This window comes from Pan troglodytes, chromosome 9, assembly GCF_028858775.2.
Source record: "Pan troglodytes isolate AG18354 chromosome 9, NHGRI_mPanTro3-v2.0_pri, whole genome shotgun sequence".
In the NCBI taxonomy this organism is placed as follows: Eukaryota; Metazoa; Chordata; class Mammalia; order Primates; family Hominidae; genus Pan; species Pan troglodytes.
Genome location: NC_072407.2, coordinates 94,325,759 through 94,347,439, shown reverse-complemented (window position 1 = coordinate 94,347,439; position 21,681 = coordinate 94,325,759). Strand labels below are relative to the sequence as shown.

At 43.1% G+C, this 21,681-nt stretch overlaps 1 protein-coding gene across 6 annotated transcripts in view; it reads right to left on the bottom strand.

Moving 5' to 3' along the window:
• FAT3 (FAT atypical cadherin 3) overlaps positions 1-2,840 on the bottom strand; it is a 677,141-nt gene extending 674,301 nt beyond the window's left edge. For 5 of the 6 annotated variants that reach the window (XM_016921780.4, XM_009423966.5, XM_054662602.2 and 2 more), the window contains exon 1: positions 2,328-2,840. The gene's annotated coding sequence lies outside the window, so the exon portion shown is untranslated. The remainder of the gene's footprint in view (positions 1-2,327) is intronic. The other variant, XM_054662605.2, reaches the window with a different exon arrangement.
• Between the last annotated feature and the right edge of the window lie 18,841 nt (positions 2,841-21,681).

Genomic DNA, 21,681 nt, shown 5'->3' with positions numbered 1-21,681 from the left:
CACCTCGGTCCTCAATTCCTAGATGGCGGGCTTCCCCTTTCCACCACCTGAGTTTGCCGCCTGGATCCAGGCAAAGTCGTCTGCAGTCTTTCTGGCCGCTTCTCTGTCTCTCTGCTTTTATTTTAACTTAGCCTGGGCACAATCAGAGAATCTAATCCTAGCAACAAAGCCAGGAGCACAAATCCACCGTGATGAACTGGTCGGCCTGCTCCCCCGCCCCTTCCTCCCACTACCCCGGACTCGCCTTTGAAAAGACTAGCGTCGGGGCCAGAAAATTAATATGTCCGAGGCAAGTGGGAGAAAAGCGGCAGAAAACAAGTGGCCACGAGTGGTTTGGGTTTTGTTGCTGTTCATGTGTATCTTTTAAACATCAAGGACCCACGCACAGGAACCCCAGGAGCTCAAGCCCCGGGTGGGCGCGTCGCACCTCCCCAGGCACTGCCCAGACAGCTCGCCCCCTCCCCCTGGGCGCCCTCCCTAGTCTGGCTGGGGCCGGGGCGGGTTGGGGGAGGTTCTCGCGGGTTTGTCTGACACTTGTAAATGGAAGTGGGATCCAACTTGGAAAACAAACGCGCCAGAGTCTGGGGGCGGAGAGGAGCGGGAGGAGGGGAGAGTGAGGGGAAAGACTTCAATCATTACCGCGGTCCCAGCGTCCCTCCCTCCCGCCGCGGCTGCTGCAGGTTCGCCCAAACCCGAAGCTGAGTCCCATTGGGCGCGCGGCGGCGGCGGGATGGAGCTGGAGCTCCCGGCCGAGGCGCTAGGAGTCCACCAGATTCCGCGTGCCAGAGCCACCGGCCGCCCACGCTCCGGGCCGCAGGCGCCACTCCCTCCCGGGAGCCCCTCCTAGTCCTTCACGGAGACCTCGCAGGGTCTCTGCAGCCTCCCCGCCCCCGACGTCCATTCCGGGGACCCCTCTCCACCGCCTGGTTTGAGCCCATTATTCCAGCGAGCTGCAGCCTCAGGATGTCACCGCCAGCACACCCACACCCCGGGAGCGCCCCTGTACCTCTCATCCCGAGCAACCCAAATGGCTCTCTTAGCTCGCAGCCAAACTCCGGCCACCCCTGCATCCTTGCCCCAAGCACGCCCCCGCCACCCCCCGCCCACAAGAGGAGAACGGTGGAAAGTGAATAAAAGTTGCTTTCCGCAAAGCCTAATCATGTTCAATGTTAAACCATCTCGGAAAGCACATGTGACAAAAGTCAACGAGAGAGGAGAGGAGGGAATTCAGATCACAGCACAGCTAAAAATATCCGGGCTCGCCATCATGCAAGCCGGGGGGCCAGATGCACTTTAGCTCAGCGACTCCCACTGGCGGAATCCTCGCGCTCACCGCGCGCCGCGCCAAGATGGTCCAGGCCACCTCTACTGCCTCCCCGCCAGCGCCCCTCAGCCCCCTACACTTGCCCTGCACACACACTGGCCTGTAGAGGGGATTCGCCCCGCACCGCCCGGGAGTGGGGCCTGAGCTCGGAGCTGGTGCCCCTGGCGTTCTCGCCCCCAATCCGGAGACAGCTCCTCCGCACTCCTGGGATGGTCAGACCCGCGCTGCTTTCTTTTCAAAGACAAGCAGCCTTCCCACACGCCCGCCAAAAATCATGCACTCTCGCAAAGCATTCCGGTTCCCTCTCCTTGTCAAGATAGCAGGGACAGTCTCTGTCCCCAACCACTCCGTAAACGATGTCGTCCCCAGTCGAAGAGCCGCCGCCGCCGTTCACTACATCTCACCCTGACCACAAGCCCCGCAAGCCCGAGTCAGGCGTGGGGAACGGACCCGCAGACTGGTAACCCTTTCCCTTTCCTAGCGAAAGTGGAGGCTGGGCTCCCTCTCTGCGCCGCGCCTCGCCCAGCGATGACCCAACTTGCACCTCCGGGTCCCCTAAGTGCATCATCCATCGGCATCTGAACATCCCCCACTGCGCCCGAGAGGCACCGGCTGCCAAGCAGCCTCGCCACCTGAACCTTCTCATCCACCTGCAGGGGCGGCTGGGAGCCGGGGATGGGTGCACTGATCCGCAACCCCCCTCGCAACCCCTCCCCAGATCCTCAGCCCCAAACTTGGCCAACTCTCCGTGTAAACCTCCCGGCTCCCGCCGCGGGGCCAAGCCACCCTCTTCTGTTTGCAGCGGTAGCAACGGCGGCTCGGGGCTGCGCGGAGGTTGGAACTTTACAAGGTGAAAAGTTTCCCCCACGCGCTTCGTCGGCTCTCGCCTCCCAAGCCCACCTCGCAGCCCATTTGCACCCAGCAGCTGAGGCTGTGCTCCGGCAGGCGCGCTCCAGCCGGTGCACCAGGCAGCCAAATCATCACGCTACAAATCCCCACGCACCCTTGCCTCCGCTGGCGATCCACGGCTCTACGAGGCGCTTCCCCCGTGGTCTTCTTCACCCGGTGCTCGGCGCTCTTGCTCCGGGCGAGCCGCTTCCCCGGCTGCTGCCGCCGCAGCGCCCACCGCGCGCTAGCCGGGACTGAGGCCGCGAGCAGAAGCGCTCTGCGCTCGGGACGCCGCCGCCGCCGCCGCCGCCGGGGGTTCGCAAGCGGAGGAGGGGAGCGGAGGGGAAGAGAACAGCAGCGGGAGGAGAGGGACGGGGGGCGCGAGATCCCAATCCGCAGGCCAGTTCACAGCGCAGCCTGCGGGGAGGAGCGCCGGCTCTCCTGTCTGCTCCGAGCTGCAGCCGCCGCCGCTACTGCTCGCCGCCTGGCTGCTCCGGGCTCCCCATCACAGCCGACGCCGACGCACGGCCAAGCCCCTCTCCCGTCTCCCCCTCGCGCTTCTCTCTCGCAGTCTCCTCCTCCCAAACCGCGAGCGAAAAGGGCGAGGGGGAGAGGAGCCTCGGCGGCGGGGATGACTAGCGATCTAGGAGCGTGGCGCAGGGGAGAGGGGGCGCGCGGGAGGGGGCGGCGGAGGAGGCGCGGCGAACTGGAGGGCATTCCCGGCGCCGGGCCTGGAAGCGGCTAATTTTAGAGCTCGAGTCTTCCCTCAGCCCTCTGGGGCTCTAGGATAACACCAACGTACTTTCCTGCCGCGGGGAGAGCGTGGTGCTTGCTGGCTTGGGAGAGCTTTCGCACACTGCATTGAGTCTCACCTCCACCACATCCCTGTGAAGACAGAGAACGCGTTACTCTCCTGGGACAAAGAGGAAACTGAGGCACATCGAGGTTAACATGGTTTATATAACGTCCCAAGGCTAGTTTGTAGTGTGAAGATTAAACCATCAAATGCCTTGCCTCTGGACTAAAAATGTGCCTCCCAGTGAGGGCTCCTACGACTTTCCTAAACATTGAGATCCTGGGGTCATCCGATTGCCTTGTGGAGGAGGGAACTAGACTAAGCAGCTAACGTGGTCCAATCTCTTCACTCTTCCTCTGCCCCCAATATGTTTTAAACGTTTTTTGTCTTAATGGAGGACAGGGACTCTGAAGGGGTGGATGATTGATTTGGAGCTTGATGATTGCATCTCCACCCTGTCAGCCCTCCTGGTCACTTCTGCAGCACCCACCCAAATCCTAGGACCCCCTGACTGCACGCCCTCCGTTCCCACACTGCCCCGGTGGAGAGGGGACTCCACTCGTTCCCTGCTCTGTGTATCCTCACACTTTTGCCTTTCTTTTCCCCCCAGCAAAGAAGCAGCCTTAGCCCTCTCCACTCGCCACCTACACACACACACACACACACACACACACACACACACACACACAGAGAGAGAGAGAGAGAGAGCTCAACTCACATCTGTCTCTAAGGCAAGCACAGCTGGCGCATTTCCTCCTATGCGCTCTATCGGGAACTTTCTCCCCAACTCTACCATTGGCACCAGGAGAAAGGGACCCCAGGACTGCAGATCTCTTCCCCAGAGGAAATCGTTACTTTTTTTTGAAACACAAAATTCTCTTTGGAGGGCGAAGTAGGGCTGCTTCTAGAGAGCTATGTGCTCAATCACTAGAGCAAGCGCTTTAAAATGCCGATTGAGTTTACCTTTCTGGCCTTCGCGCTCCCAGCCTGGGACCTCTGCCCTGTTCACAGTTACACAAAGGCCTCGCCACGCCCCACGGGTGGAAAGTTCCCCTTGAAAGCCTCCAGCAGCCTCGCTGCCTTGACTGCCACATAAAGCACCCGGCATGCTCTGGTCATTCCGCCCTGAGATTTTAATGTGAATACTAAAGAACGGTGACAGCTCCTCATACATCAGCTAATTCGGGGGTAATAAGCATGATGTTACCAAGGGCTTCATTGTCACGGAAGGCCAGAAGATAGGTCTGGAGTGAAGGAAACCACTAACAGAGCTAGGAAAACTTACCTGCTCTCCAAAATGTTAGCATCTGATTAATTTTATTCTGATTTTAGTTTTATTCAGCAGCTTTCTAAGGCACTAAAAGTTTATTGTCATATAAATATGTCCCTGGCATGGCATTTTCCTTGTGACAGAATGCAGCTAACTTTGCATCAAAGGTTTTAAACAATCAAGGTATTTCCCACCTGAGTGTTTCTAGGGATGTGCTGAAACGAGCTGGCTCCTGCAACCAGGCACTTTGGGTAGAGTCGGCTGGTGGTGGTTTGGCCACTGGGATGCTCAAGGAAGGAGTGCTGGCAAGGAGGCCAGGCATCTTCTACCTTCTGCCTGGGAAGACTGCCAGGTGATTGGAGGAGTGGCCACTTCTGCTGCTGGTGTAGCTCCTGGATTTCAGCTTCCCCAAATGTTCTTTAATGCCTCAGAGGTGCCTTAGAGATAAGTACAGAAATCTGTCTAAATTTCAGCCTCCCCATCCCTAGGCAGTACATACATAATAAAGTAAACAGTCTCTACTCCCAGGGCTGACATAAGCTATTATAGCCTGTGGGTAAGAGACTTCCTGCAAAAATAGTAGAGTGGTTTATCTAAAGGGACACTCCTCTGGTCATTTTAGATTTGCATAGCATTTACTATTCATTGTGCTAATAATTCTGATTGTATAAGAAGACTGTATTTTTTTTTTTAAAGTGCCAGCCAGACACAGTGGCTCATGCCTGGAATCCTAGCACTTTGGGAGGCCAAGTCTGGATGACCACTTGGGGTCAGGAGTTCAAGACCAGCCTAGGCAACATATCAAGACTCCACCTCCTCAAAAATTAAAATTAGGCCAGTGTAGTGTCTACATATAGTGTCTCATGTCTTTAGACTCAGCTACTTGGGAGGCTGAAGCAGGAGAATCACTTGAGCCCAGGAGTTTCAGGTTACAGTGAGCTATGATTGCCGCATTACACTCCAGCCTGGCTGATGGATTAAGACTCTTTCTTTAAAAAAAGGTGATGTGGCTCGGGGGAGGGGTGCCACTGTGTCACTACAGTGGAAGGCACAGAGTTGATAAAACAGTGAGCTTTATGAAAGTCAAGAATCTGTCATATTTACATTTCTATCCCTGCATAAAGCCTGGCACACTCAATAAATATTAGTACATATTCAATAAATATTCAAATAATTAACAAATGGTGAAAACTTGGGAATTTTCTATCAGACCCAATGATTATTGTATGTAGGACATTGAAGTCCTCATAGGAAAGGAACCTATAAAAAATTGCAGATCTATAATAAAATCATATTACTTGCCATTTATCACAGCCTCCATATACCACTTCAGATCATCTGGGCCTCACCTGTTGCTTTTAGCCACCACAGGAACAGCCAGTTCTAAGTGGGCTCTAACCAGCTTCACACAGGTATAATTTGAAAGTGCTTTGCTCTGGGCTCCCCTTGCATCTTATCCCCACCCAGGGCTTTTTAGTTGAAGTTACAATGTGAACCAAAACCTAGAAGCATGAGAGATTAAAGAGCCTATGGTGGGAGCCCATGGAAAAATACTCCTCTTTCCATCTGCAAGGAAAGGATTCAGAAATGTGTTCCATGGAGCTTCTCTGGTGGTCTTTGCTAAACAAAGCAGCCGTTCTCCTGAAGCAATGGCCAGCTTGATAACACAACCTTGTACTGGCGCTCCATCCTTCCCTGGTTCTCCCCATCTGTTCCTCACATGCTTCCTGGGATCACACTTCCCAAATAAAATATTTTCAGCAAGTCCTTGTATCATGCTCTATTTTCTGGCAATCTCAGGCTAAAACACCTACGACTAATGCTAAATACTTACGTCAAGCGACGGCCAAATGATTTTTCAAACTGCCCTATGAGGATTTTACTTTTAAACAAACGTGTACCCAAGGACACCTGTGTTGGGGACCTGTTGTACAACTAGAAGTTTTCTGAATCAATTTCAACTTAGACTGAAAGGTTTATTAAAAAGTAAGTAATTAAAATATGCTAATTTTGAATTTACATATATGTAATTAAAACTCAAAACAGTAACTACAGGAATTTTTTAGAACTTAGACCAAAATGATCTTGTTACAGAGGAATATTTTATCACTGACATTTTTTAGAATTGCAACTACAAAGTAATACTAAAAAAAAGACTGATTTTCTTTTTAAATTCTCTACAGATAGTGCTCCCACCCACCCGTTTGCCTGCTTGCTGTGCAGACCTCTCCTACTGGCCCACCCTTGGTATACCACTAATTGTACTTGCAGGTGGCCTTCTTTGCCACTCAACTATCCTAAGGCTGATCAATTTCAATCCCTCTTATTTTGGAACAGCAACCAAACCAAACTTGGACACACTGAAGTACTCTATTTTCGGCAAGCAAATTGTCCTACTAACTGTCTTTATCCTTTGGGAAACTCCTTCTATGCCCCTGTTTTGGCTACTGCTTTCTTCTCTTTGGCTAGACAGAGAATAAACGTAATGTCAGAGACTCATTTTTAACACATCCATAATTCTATGTTCTTTAGGCCACTCCTTTTTCTCTTTCTTACTCATTTGTTCATTCACTCACCCATTCATCTGTTCAAAAATTATTTTTGAGCAGCTGTGTACTTGGCTCTCTGCTAAGTGTCGGGGATGTAATGATTAGTAAAAACTGATGAGATATCTACCCTCATAGATCTTTGGGCCAGTGGAGAAGTCATTAATCAAATGATCAAACAAAGAAAAGCAAAAGTGAGAAGGGCTACAACTGCATGATTCAAGTGGTTTAGTTAGCACCACTGCCGTTCCAATGAGGGGGAATTTTTATTCATCTCTCTAATTTATTTACAAGCTAAAGTTCAACACGAACAATGACTAATGAGCATAAAGGATATTTAGTGTTACACCTGTTATATGTTTTGACATAATGTTATAAATAAGGGCAAATGTTATCAAGTACCAAGTTATGAATAGTACCAGGATCCCACTTCATCATCTTTAGCAAAATTTTCATCCACCCTCTTGGCCTCTGATTAAACCTGCTTTTCTTCAAGTGTCTAGAGGATGGAATATTAGAGTTTTTCATTCAAAACCTCTGTTTTAATCTTACATGTAATTTATGATTTCTTATTGGTGTCCCTATATTTTAGTACAATAGATAAGTTATATTATGAATGAGATATGCTTATGTACTTTGATTGCCATTTGTGAGTACACTAGTTATGAGATAACTAGTGTACTTTGCCATTTATAACATATTTCTGGAACAAAAGCCTTCCATGTTTAAAATAACTGGCTTACAGACTTTTGAAACATGACTTGTTTGCAAATGAAGATGTTTCTTTACCAATCAAAGGGGAAGTTGTAATGTAATCTAAAAGTGAGGTGATAATTTATTATAGGTGTATTAGTCCATTTTCACACTGCTATAGGGAACTGACTGAGACTGGATAATTTATAAAGGGAAGAGGCTTAATTGACTCACATTTCTGCAAGGCTGGGAAGACCTCAGGAAACTTATAATCATGGCAGAAGGCAAGCGGAAGCAAGGCATGTTCTTCATAAGGCAGCAGGAGGGAGAATGAATGCAGAAGGAAATGCCAAACACTTGAAAAACTCAGATCTCGTGAGAACTCACTATCACGAGAACAGCAGGGGGAAACTGCCCCCATGATCCAATTACCTCCACCTCATCTCTCCTTTGACATGTGGGGATTATAGGGATTATAAATCAGATGAGACTTGGGTGGGGACACAAAACCTAACCGTATCAATAGGTACCATGAAGTTTTAGAGTTAGAAAAGAAGATAAAGCTTATCTATCTATTTCACTGCCTTTTGATTTGCCTACATTATAGCTGCTATTTCTTTTCCCTAGTTACTTCTCTAGTCCACTTCCAAAAATAATCTAGGCGTAGAATGAAGACTTTTGTCTACTTGCTAAAAGGAAAAAATACACAATCTTCTTCCTTATTCGTTGACTAAAGGAGAAAAGAAAAATTAGAAAGAAATACATCTAAACTAAGGAGCCCCAAAACCAAAGAGAAGGAAAAAAGCCTTACCAAAATGTTGGTGAGTAAATTATAGCAGTTTGTTTTTTATCTGATCTTAATTAAAGTAGGGAAGTACTATTAAGAATAAATGTTGGCATGTTGCCTCAAATTAAGGAACATCGACATCCTTTTCATTTTGAATTCATGAAAAGGGCTATTTACTCTTATTTTTGAATACTTTGGCTAAACGAATTAATACCCATTTCATTTCACCAGGGCAAATGTTAGCCATGAATGTTAATGTAATTTTTCAAAAGTGAATTGTATCAAACTGTTTGCATAACAAAAAATCACTGTGAACAAGTACCTTGCTGCCTGCAGTTGTGTTGTCAAAAAGAAACTGCAAAAACATCATCTATTTTCCTTTCTTTTCTTTCTTTCTTTTTCTTTTTTTCTTTCTCTCTTTCTCTCTCTTTCTTTCTTCTTCTTCTTCTTTTTTTTTTTTTTTGACAGAGTCTCACCCTGTTCACCAGGCTGGAGTGCAGTGGTGCGATCACAGCTCACTGCAAACTCCGCCTCTCAGGTTCAAGCAAATCCCCTTCCTCAGCCTCCTGAGTAGCGGGGATTGCCGGGATGTGCCATCATGCCTGGCTCATTTTTGTATTTTTAGTAGAGATGGGGTTTTGCCATGTTGGCTAAGCTGGTCTGGAAATTCTGACCTCAGGTGATCTGCCCACCTTGGCCTCCCAAAGTGTGAGATTACAGGCTTGAGTCACCGCACCTGGCCCTCATCATCTTCTTTCAAATCTGGTAACTTTGTTCACCTGTAAATAATTAGTTACCAAATATGGTTGACTTTCAGTAAAGTGAAACAACTACTGATTAGGAGGAAGTAGTGGGTTCAAGGAGTTGATAATAGGATTCAGTTTTTTCCCCTTCAACATTTGCTCTTCCAAATTTGAATCAGATTTTTGGTGATTAATAGCTCTTTTCCTCTGGTACTGTTTTAGGAGTCAGTTTGAAACAACGTACTTATCTTAGTACATTTTCCACTGGGGGAGTCATTAGTATTAATGGAGTGCTGACATCATTCATACACTGAAACCCACTATGTGCCTAGTGGCCAGTGTTGGGCAGCTTTGTGGTATAAATGGTTCTTGACATCAAGAAGCTTACCCACGAGTGGAGCACTGCACTTGGGCTTAGGAACACTGGCTCTAAGGGATGTCAATAAACTCTTCAACCATACTACCTTTATTTTCCGTTCTTTGCTACCCTGCAGGCCTAGGAAATTTTCTGGTGACTGCCAGTCTGGGTCTAGTTTCTGTGTTCTCCCTGGCAATTGGTCTTTACCTCTGTGATATCACTTCTCACACAGCTTCATCCTCATCTTTTATCTGTTTTTGTGTCTCCAGTGACTAGAAGCCTCTTTGGGATAAAGGCTGATCTTTTATCTCTGTATTACCAAGGTGAGCTTCACATGTTGAGTGCTCAACAAAATATTTTTTTGTTGAATGAATAAATATATTAGCCAACCTTATATATTTGGATTTTCAAGAGATCAGAGAGAATGAGGTTATCATACATCTACACTGTCTTAAATTTCTCAAGAGTGAAGCCTAAATCAGTGATTCTCAAAATGTAGTGCCTGGACCAGCAACATCTGCATCAATTTGTAACTTGTTAGAAATGCAAATTCCCAGGCCCCAGACTTAGTGATGCAGACATTCTGGGGGTGCAGCCCAGCAATTTGCATTTCAACAAGCTCTCCTGGTGATTCTGATACATGCTAAAATTTGAGAACCACTGACCTAGATCTTCCCACTCCTAACATGCACACACTGCTCACAGTTCAGTGTAAACCCAGGTGCACCCTGATCCCATGTCTTCAAAAATGGAAGTACCATACTTCTTTAACCCAACTTTTAAATCTATGCAAAGAAAGTCATTAGTTAACCTACTTTGGCAAAAACTCCAAATTATCCTCATTGCTCCCCGATGGTGAGGTGTTTGGGATTGAATTCCCAAATAATTGCTTCAATTAGCCAATTTATTTCGCTTAGGTAGGCACAGCTGGAGGTAATAGCATCCACTGTATCCTAAAGGTGTTCCAGCCTCTTCCCCTCAGGTTGACGCCAACTACAGACCTGCTGAGGAGGGGGAATTAACCACTTGGCGAGAGAATAGAGCCAGTATCTGCACCTATTTGGCCACGTTAACAGTTTTCTTTCTTCTACATCCTGGTTCTTTTGATCTTATGCTACTAAGGTCTGGCCTGTGAGTCATAGAAGGAAGTGCTTTCCCATATAGTCAAGCACACTTGGGGAGCATCTCCCCATAGTTGGAATCATAATAGAAGAAGGGAAGTAACTGGAGGAAGTTCAGCTGTCTATTGTCTCAGCTGCTTTGATTTTCCTGTTAAGTGGCATTTTGCATGAATGTGAACTGAAATTGAAGTTTGTGCACCTTTTGAATGTTATTGCCATCATAGTCACAGGGACACACTTTATTTCTGAAACCCTGGGATGAGAATTTTGAGGCAAGTAATTACAAGCAATCCTTGTTGGTATTAAGAAATAATCAGATTACTTACAAGGATTACACATCTTGAAAAATAAAAGAATGCTTCAGGAGCTAGTGACATAGAAAGTATTTTCATTTTCTTCAAGTTGCGCCTAAAAGCAGTAACTTTTTTTTTAGCCATGCTTCAAGAATACTTTCTATTAAATATTTGAAACCTGGTACCAATAACTTTTTGTTTGCCTTTAAGACAAAATTGACTCACTTGATAGAGTCTTCTCTCTTTCAGAGTTGGAAGGTTTAGGTGAAGAAATGTCTGAAGAAAATTTCATTTCTCAGCACATATTTCTGAGCCTGTTTGGGAGTGACAGTAATGGCATTACAAGGTATTGAAGCGGTGTTCCTGGAAGCTAGTAGAGAGGTCAGAGCAGTGTGAAAATTTCCAGCAAATCTGTCAAGCATCCTGCAGCTCTGGAACATAGCACAGAGTGTTTTCATTAGTGGTCAGAGTCAAGGAAGGTGGTCAAGTCCCAATACTGACATTTAGAGATCACACCATAGTTGATGTTTAGTGTTTTTTAGCTGGGACATGTGTCCAGTGGAACATTCTGAGTGGATATGCATATTTTAGCCCACTATGGTTTAAATATTTGGAAGCTATAGAAAATTAAGGAAACATTAGGTTTTAATTACTGCAAATTTAGGTGTTACTTATGGCAGAGGAGTTTTAAAAATGGTAATATTCTAATAACCTGGGAATAATCCACTCAATAAGAGCCAAGATAGAAAAGAAACCTACTACTTTTATTCATTTCCTAGCCCATTTATTTACTTGTGCAAGCATAAGTAAATCACATAAACACTCCTGAGTGTTTATTATGTTCCAGAAGCAGAGAGCCTAGAGGTCAACATGACAGCTCCTGCCTCAAGGAGCTTTCCGTCTTCTCTAGTTGCTTCTACTTATCTCCATTGTACCCTGGAAGACAAGTCAATAGTAATTGTAATTTAGTGTAATACATATACTTGCTTCCTTTCCAGAGTGGCTGTCCTTTTCAGAATACCTCTAAAAAAAGGAAACAATTTTTTTTAAAGTGAACAACTATTTGAATAATATTTCCAGAGCAGCTTCTAGGAGCTCAAATCTTAGTCTTTGCTCCACATGATGTAGAGACCCCAGTCTGGTTCCTCAATAGTTCCCAGGGGATTGTTCCAAATAGTAGTTGGTTTTTTTGGGGGGGAACAACTGAATTCTTTTGAGAATAGGAACAGCTACTGATGGGAGACTGCTCAGTATAATTCATTCTCTTACCCTAAAAGGATGAGAAACTGCCCTTTTGAGAATGGACTTAGGCAGCTTTGTATTTCTTTATTGTGGTGGTATGTGCCAGTGCAGGAAGGAGACAGCTTCTCTCCTACCTCCACTCTAACATGGCAAACATTTTGTCAGATAAATGAGCATTTCCCTTAAAACTGATTGATTTGGAAGGAACAGTAGTGTTTAGTCTGAATGATACTCCCAAGCTAAGAAGTGTATCATTGTGGTTTTTTTTTTTTGCATTAACAAGGGTTAATAAATAATAATCTTTCCTAATTCTTGCTTTTCACAGTGCCAGTCTCTAATTGACTTGGCATTTTGGGTAGAACTTGATCATGTCCCTGTTGAAGTCACTGAGAATCCCCATCAGCAATCTTGCAGTAATCTTGCAGCAAAATCTGCCACTCAAAACTTCGTGGCTCTTGAATAGAGCCAGCTTGAAATCTTGGCCAGGATCTTTGAACTCCAGCCCAGCCAGGCTGATGTGACTCTGGATTTATCTCTCAGCAGGATGTCTCCCAGAATTGGCAGTCTCTGTCATGTAACAGAGACACACAAGGATCCTGCCAACAGCAAAGGCCAAAGAGCAAAGAAAGAGGAAAAGCAGGGGACATCTTACAGTATCAAGATATTAGTGTTTGCACTTTTTTGTATCTAAACCAATAATTACACGCTTGCACGCACGCACACACATACACACACACACACACGTATTTAACATATGCCATCTAGCTAGTCTAACCCAAAATGCTTAACTGCATTAATCATTCAACCAATAATTTTTATATGCTAAATGTAGTGTTTGTCTTTTACAAATTAGTTCTGGCCATGATTACTGCTTTCAATGTGCTTACACTCTAGTTGTGGAGACAAGTTTTATACTCCTAACGAAGACCAGTTATTGTGAGAAATATTATCTAATGACCTAGAGAATGGGGCACATAATAAGAGATTTGAAATTTCTGGGAAATGAGAAATTATTACATGCTGGAATAGAAAAGCATCATTGAAGAAGTGCAATGTGGGCTGAATTCTAAAGAGTAGGAGGGATTCAGATGGAATCAATCGGTCATTTCAAATGACATATGTAAAGGGAGAGAGATAGAGGGCAGAAGTGCACAAGACCTACTCAAGCAAGAGCAAGAATATTGCACTCAAGCTTCAGTGCAAACTAGTGATGTAAAGACCATATTTCATAGGGCCTGGAATGCTAGGCCAGGGAGTTTGAATGTCATCTTAAGGCAGCTGAGAGACCTCGAGGATTTTCAGTTGAAAAACATAAGGACAGTGTTTTAGGGGACTAAATGTGGTGACATGATCTTTGAAAAGGGAGAAACCTAGAGGTGGGGCAACTGGTAAGAGAAACTAATGCAGGGGATGAAGGCAGGACTTGGGGTTAGATGGATCTGGATTCCAGACTCAGCCCCTCCATTTCTTAGCTTAGGTAAGCCATATAATCCTTCTGAGTTTCAGGTTTGGATAATAATAATATTTATCCTCTTCTACTGAGAACCTACTCTGCTAGGCACTATTTTAGGCACTGGGGATATGGAGGTGAGCAAAATGAATAAAGCCCCTTCCCTGAGCTCCAATCCCTTATGGATATAGGAGAATTGGAAGCTAATTAAATGAGCTAATGTATGTATGTTCCTGATACATAGTAGATGCTCAATAAATGGTAACTAGAAAGTCTACTGTAGTAATAGTCAGGTAATGAAATAGAAAAATTGCAATATTCTTTTCCAAAGCCTTTAGTTTCCGGAGAACAAGCACAAGTTTACATTTCAGGATGTGGATTCCATCCCACTGGCTCTTTCTCAATGCAACTGCTGTCCTTTTGTTCCAGTTTGCTTGGGCTTCAATAACTTGAACATTTCAACGCCTGCATGCACTTAACATTCTTGATGTAAACACACTGAGTTAGACTTTGGTGATCCAGAACTGTTTTCCTTTCTGAGATGCCTGGGCCATGGAAGTCTCTGCCCCCGGTCTTTCCTGTGTGAGAAGCAAAAAGCCTTTCCTTTCCTCAGTCAGTACCACCACGCCCTGCTTTTCACCTGACAAGATGATGAGAACTTGAATTATCTCCTGAATATCTTGATGCTGAGTGCTCAGGCCAACTCTGCTAAAACATAACCTATCTCTGAAGGATTTGTTCTTGATCTGAGCACCTAAATCTTTTCTCACCAGGCAGTTGACCAAAGGAACCGATAATGTTTGATATCTTTAATATTCTCCCCAGCAATGCCAAGCAAAGCACTGAAACACATTTTGTTTTATTTATACATTAGCAACTATATAATTTGACTTACAGTCTTCCACCTCTTAGTTATTCAACCGTGTTTATTGACTGTCCATTAGTGCAGAAAGTTGCTCTGAGTGTTAGGGGTGGAGGTCTGAAACTAGCAACTGTGCTTCTCAGTGTTGTACCTCAAAAGAAATATTGCTAGCCTAGAAGACAGAAAACAAGTGTTCTTCTAGCTCCACCCTGACATGGGATCCTGAACAATGCATTTAAACTCACTGCGAAATTGGAACAATATAACAAACAGCTAATATTTATTAAGTTACTTTATGCTTGGCAATGTACTAAGTGCTTTACATGCATTATCTTATTTTATTTTCACAGCAACCCAGTAAAGTTCATATTATCATTATTCTTTTTGTTTTATACATAAGTGAGACTTGAAATGACATCTCTCTTAATCCAGAGCCTGGGGCCTTAACTTCCATTTCCCAGGGTTAGAATAAACATCTAACTAGTTAATATACACAAAAATGCACTTTCAGCTTGTAACAAATATAAAGTGCTCCTTTTTTACCTGTAAAATAAATAAAAGGTTGTATCTGATTCCTCTTTACTTCTTATTTGTGCTTGGCATGAATAAGTGGGTGACTGAGCAGTGTTTGTTGGACAAGACATTCGTATACTTGTGCTACCTTATCTGCAGCCTCACTGACATACCTCATTTAATCTCCATGTCCACTGAACTTGCCTAAAGTATTGCTATTTACAGAATGGGAATTTGATATTATTTATGTGTTTAAATAAAGTGTTCTTACCTCTAAAATTCTGACTGAAGTTACTTCACAATTTTGAGTACATACATAGATACAAAAGGCTAAACAGTTGTATTTAGCAATTTCTACTCTGTTAAGTGGAGAACCCACCCTACAATACTGTCATGGTGACTGCAGAGGGAAGAGAGTACAAAAATGCCATGGGTGCACTAGACAATGCTCATTCAGGGGGAATAATAAAGAAAGACATCCCAGAGCAGTTGTTACTAGGAGGATTTTGAAGGAAAGGAATTGCAGGTTCCTGTGACTGTCCTACTTGGATAAGATGCACCAACTCTGCTCTCCTGTAAAAGAAAACTTTTACAGTTTTAGTCTCTCTTATCTCTCTTTGTGGCCTAACATTGTCAAAATAACAATGAAATATTTCTTTTAAACATTTATGGTTTTTGTCTCTTTTTTTAAAAATAGCCATAAAGTTGTATACAAGGCATTGAATCAGACACCTTTTTTGCAGTACATCAGACCCGCCTGTTTCTTTTCCAGCTGCTGCTGTGCACCAGCTCCCATGACTCCACACAGCTCCAGCCTGACAGGGCTTTGCCTCAGGCCCATGGCAAGAGACTCCACCTGGTGTTCGTGCATGTGCAACCCAGAAATGCAAGAACACTGGCACTCTGTGGAGTGAATCTTCGTCCAGCAGCAGATGGTTGCATGTGGATAGTCTCCTTCCGTCTTCCTATGGATGATCTTTCAATTCTGATTATAGAGCTTCCCAGGCAGTCCTGTGGCAACCTGCTGGAAAATGCTTTATTGTATTGACTCTCCATCCTTCCCAGCCTCTCTCCCCTCATCCTCTGCTACTGCTTCCTTCAACTGTGTTTCCAATCAGTTAATAGCCCACATAACCTCTCTCACAGACACTTTCTAGAGGATCCAGTGTATGACAAACATTGAGGATGGAAAGTCAACGTCTTAGCAACAACTATCCTTAATATGAGGTCCTTATTTTGGACTCATGGATGCCAAACAGGACAGAGAGAAATGTGAAAGTGGACTACCCTAATGTATAAAAATCATGTTTCTGAATAATATTTAATGAAAATGATCTGGGTTAGTGCCCGTAATATTAAAGATGAATAAAAAGTGGGTCATCTATTTTCTGTGATCTACTTTTATGTAAAATATGTATTTATCTGTATGCAAGAGTGACAGGAAAGAGAAACACTAAGATGTTAACTGTGGTTATCTCTGCGTGGTGCTGTTATGGGTCGTTTTTGTATTTCTCTTTATGCCTTTCTGTAATTTTCCCAATTGTCTATGACCACGTTCTACTTTTAAAATTAGAGAGAAAAAGAATAGCCATTAGTAGTGAACCTAAAGAGTCATTTATTCCTTCCTTTAAGTTTTTTTCTTCATAAACTGTGTGTTTCTGGCCGATAAAGCACAGTGCCGTTCAGATCCTCGTCTTTTTCACACATCAGGAGTTGGTATGGTTTCTGCTGCAATTCAATTGCCAACTGAAGCCCAGAGATGGGTTCACACTTCAGGTCTGTGGGAGCTGCCATGGCTGTGAGGCAGAGTGCACATTTACTGGTGGGAGGATGATATTACCGACAATGATGAAGGGGAAGAGCACTGACTGAGTACTGACAGCATAAAGGTGTTGTCAGACCACAGAGTTGGACACGGTCTCAGGGTCAAGATTTAATCCACATTTCTAGGAGGCATCCTGACAGCCCTTGGCATCACTGTCAATTGGTGATGATTGATAAGGAGAAACAGGCAGAGAGGCTTTTCTGGTATCCTTTAGCACCACAATTACTTTACATATGGCTGAATTAGGTGGATGCCCCTAATCACCTAAGGACAGTGGGAAGATTGTGCCAAACCTCAGAATATAACTGAAATTCCACCACTTTTACCTCATTGTGATGGAGTAAGCAAAACCTACCTAGGTTTGGCAGAGTCCCTCAGTGTGTTCCTGGGAAGATATTATATTCTACCATTATTAGTCCTTATTTTGTCTTGAATATCGACTGTTTCCTTCTTTAACCATAAAATAAGAGAAGGTTAAAAGATAATGAGTAAAGAAAAGAGAGAATTTTACAGATACTCTACAGGAACAAGCTATTGCCTGCTATAAAGGGAGTAAAGGGGTTATGTAATAGGTAACAAAATAATTTTAAATATCTATCTTTGTATCTCACATTACCTTAGATCTGTTTGACTGCAAAGTTCATAGGGAGATGGCTCCCAATTCATCACTCCTCTCTGTATTTGTTCCCTTTGCCATGTAACTTTATAGTTGCTCCCTCTAAACTTTGAACTCGGCCGTAAGTCTTGCTTTTACTAATTACATATGAGCTGAAGTGATAGCCCTGAGTTACTTCCATTTACTCTCCTGCCCTTTTGACACTGTCATAAGAACATGCCCCCAACTGGCCCAGTTATCCAAGGAGGATGAGCAATTCTTAAAGCTGAGCCTCCTCAGACGAGTGCAGACTAGATCAGATGGCCTTCAGCTGACCCATAGGTACACAATCAGAATAATGATTGGTTGTTTCAAGTGGTTGTTTCAAGCCACTAAATTTAGAACGATTAATTGCAGAGCTCTTTCTCTGCATTGATACAATAGTGTTTCTCTTTCTATATCCTAAATTCATTTCCATTTATTTATGTTATAAAACTTTTTTTAGTAGCAAAATATTTGTCATGTGATATGTGATTTATTTATAATATTCATTTGAATAAATGTTTCCTCACAATTGTTCCCAAGCTACCTTTCCCGGTTTAATTCCTTATTATGAGTTGCACTGTGTGTCTTTCAAAAAAGATATGTGGAAGCCCTATCCTTTGGAACCTCAGAATATAAACGTATTTGGAAGTAGGATCTTTACAGACATCATCAAATTAAAATGAAGTCATCAGGGTGGACTCGAACAGGACTGGTGTCCTTATAAAGAGGTGAAATTTGGACACAGAGACATATGTACATATATGGAAGACAAAGTGAAGACACTGGAGAAGGTGGCCATGTGGCTGTAGTGTTGCACCTACAAGCCACAAAATGCTAAGGTTGCTTCTGGTAACCACTAGAAGCCAGAAAGAGGCAAGGAAGGATTCTTTCCTAGAGCTGTCAGGAAGAGCATGACCTTGTCAACCTTGATTTTGGATGTCTAGCCTCCAGAACTGTGAAAAAATAAATTTCTGTTGTTTGAAGCCACCCAGTTTTTGGTACTTTATTATGGCAGACACAAGAAACTAATACACTTCACAATTCTTCTTATTATCTGAGTCATACCAAGCCTCTCCCACGGCCATTTACTTAATCCTACAGGCCCTTATACATACAATCTGCCTTTTCTGGAATTATTTTTTATTTTTTTCTTTAGCTATGTAACTTCCTATTCAATCTCCAAAACACCACAGAAAGCTTATCTCCTCTGAGATGCCTGATCCAAATATCACAGGCAGGGTTAATTTCTCCTTCTGTGTTTTCCCTCTGTGCTTCAGTAAATAAACCTGAGTATTTGTCCCATGTATTATATATAGTATTTATCACATTGTACTACAATTAGCTTTTTGGATGCCTTTTTTCCCTGCAAGACTATAAACTCTTGGAGGGCAAGAACTGTGTATTATTTATTTCTACTTACATCCTTTATTTCTACTATTGGGCTGATATAGGCCCTTGAGAAATGCTTGCTGACTGACCAAAGAGGTTTGAAGGATGAGGTGTTGCTTTGGAAATAAAGACCTGAGATGTAGACAGAAGACAGCTTGTTGCTGGCAAGAGGGCATTGGTGTCTATAAGAAGAAGGTATTCCATGGTGATGGAAGAGGCGGGCTGAAAGGAGAGTATGCATAGCTACTTAAGCTCATTCTGAAGGGAGAACCCAATTCTCTCCACAGCAAAGATGCAAGATAAGGATACTTCTGATTTGAGCCTACATACTTAACATCTGCTTATCATCTTTGAAAGCTCATAAACTTAAAGAAAAAGAATGAATAGAGCCGGAAGCCTCCTCCAACCACTCCACTTAGAGCCCTCATTTTGGAGCGTTAAGATCTTTTTGAGGAATATGTAAATGAGCAGGGCCTTTGAAGCCAGGAAGACTTAGGTTGGAATTTCTCTTGTTCCACCTGCTTACTGTGTGACCTTTGGAAAGTTCTTTTACCTCTCTAAGACTTTGTTTCCTCATTTATAAAAATGGAAATGATGCTTTCTGCTTTATAAGGCTGTTACAAGGATCAGATAATACACACTATCTGAAAAAGATTGGTGCATAATATGTGTTCTGAAATGTCAACTTCCCTGCTTTAGGTCTAATCAATTGATAATTCAGCCCAGAATGGGAATGTTCTCTCTTTTGCAACACAGGCAAGTGATTAAAGGATTCTGATCTTCAGATCAAACTTGTTTTTCCTGTAGTAATCACAGTAAAATATGTGAAAGTCATTAAAGGAGAGAAAATATTGATGCAAATCCTACAACTCTGAAGAATGTATGTCAACTTCAACCCTTTATACAGTTTTACAGATGAAAAACTTACAGACACCAGGGTTAAAATGAAAGTGGACTTACTCTACACTCAAGCAATCAAAGAGGTCCCTTTTTGGTAATGACACAAGAACAATAACTCTTGGTTAAATTTTATCTGGGTTCACAGCTTTTTAACTTTTGGATAAAAAAAATCAAAGTATGATACCTGGATTCAAGAAAGAATATAAATAATGTGTTTATAAATGCCAACAATTTCGTGGTCTCATTTCATACCTGTCACCTCATATTAGGAAATACATCATTCTGTGGTTATTCAAACACACCAACCTTCCTTTCGTCTTTAAAACTGCTTCAATTTCCATTATTAAAGTCTGTTCAGAGGCAAATTGTTGTTTCTGAAAATTGCAGTTCATGAAAACCATCTTCAAACTGAGCAAAATTATTGCCATAGCATCTGGTTCCTTCATGTATACGTTTATTTTTATTTATTAGAAGAGACTTTTTGGCAGCTAAATATACATTCAGTAATAGGTTGGCAGGTACGCCAGGTATTTGACATGCCTCTTCTTACAGTCTTGGGTCAACCTTTATTCAAAAGGGCCAACTCCAAGGAGGTTGGGGGTTCTTGTATGGAGGTTCTTCTCAGGTTCAAAGAGGGAATAGATAGAGCTTTTGCCTTATGGTGAATACAAATATGTTTAAAATGTATTTCCCCTTGGAGATTTAAGTTTTACTGTGTGTAACAAAGAGAATGGGAGTTTTAGTGCCTTTCCTAACCAAGTTCTCCTATTAAATTGTTTAAATTACATATGAGAAAAATAAAGTTAAGGAAAAGCCATATAAATAACTGAATTGTACAGCATGTCTAATAAACACCTCTAAATCAGAAGGGCTCATAAAAAGAATATTTTGAATCTTTTGCTAATAATATCAATACAAAAACACTTAAAAATTAATACACACAGTGCTGCCCTTTTTCCCCTCCAGGAAGCTAAAAGTGCTTCACTAACATTCTTAGCCAACTTTTAACACATGCTGTGGGTTATGGAAAGCACAGAACTTTTTTTTCCCTGATTTGTGTGTGAGGAGAACAGATTAAAAAGAGGTTAAGTAAGTCTCTCCTGACTGTGAAATCCCACAACTCATTTTAACCTAGTCCAGAGATCTGGCTTTAGTCTCCTTACATCACCTTCTCCCATCCAGAGCCAAGTGGCTTCCTTCCTAAGTCCAGCATTCATGCCTTCCTTCCAATTATGAAGTTATTTCACTCCCCTCCCCAAATCTGCCCTCAGGCGAAAGGCTTTCAGATTTTGGAAGTTTTATGCAATGTTCTTTCCACCACAAACTCCTGTATAACAATCAGAGATCCTCAAGGTATTAACTGAGATAGTACAAAACTATCTGGAAAAAAAAAAAAAAAGTAACAGTCAGACCTGACTACTTAAAGTTGTTAACAAAGTCTCAACAACTTTAGTTTAAAAATAGAATTGGGCTTTATTAGTAATTCATGAATCAGGCAGCATCTCATCTAAAATTACAGAGAGCTCCATTCGGCATGGCAGAACGAGTTTTTTGTTATAACATAGCTTGAGCAATAACAAGAAAACAGAATAAAACAACAAAAAAAAGGAGATTGGTTAATATCGGTTTACTTTCCTTGTAATGATTAAAGCACAGAGGACTTTCACATCATGCTGGCTCAGGTTGACTGGATCTTTCCCAGTGGGTGTCGTTGAATCTCCTGTTTTTAGGAAAAACTGGTCCGTTGGAAGATTTTTCTTCTTCCTTGTAGTTTCAGTTTTATTATGTAGTACTTAGTATGAAGGTTGTATTAGTACGTTCTCATGCTGCTGATAAAGACATACCCGAGACTGTGTAATTTATAAAGAAAAAGAGGTTTAATGGACTCACAGTTCCATGTGGCTGGGGAGGCCTCACAATCATGGCAGAAAGCAAAAGGCACATCTTACATGGCAGCAGACAAGAGAGAATGAGAAGCAAGTGAAAAGGGAAACCCCTTATAAAACCATCAGATCTCATGAGACTTATTCACTACCACAGT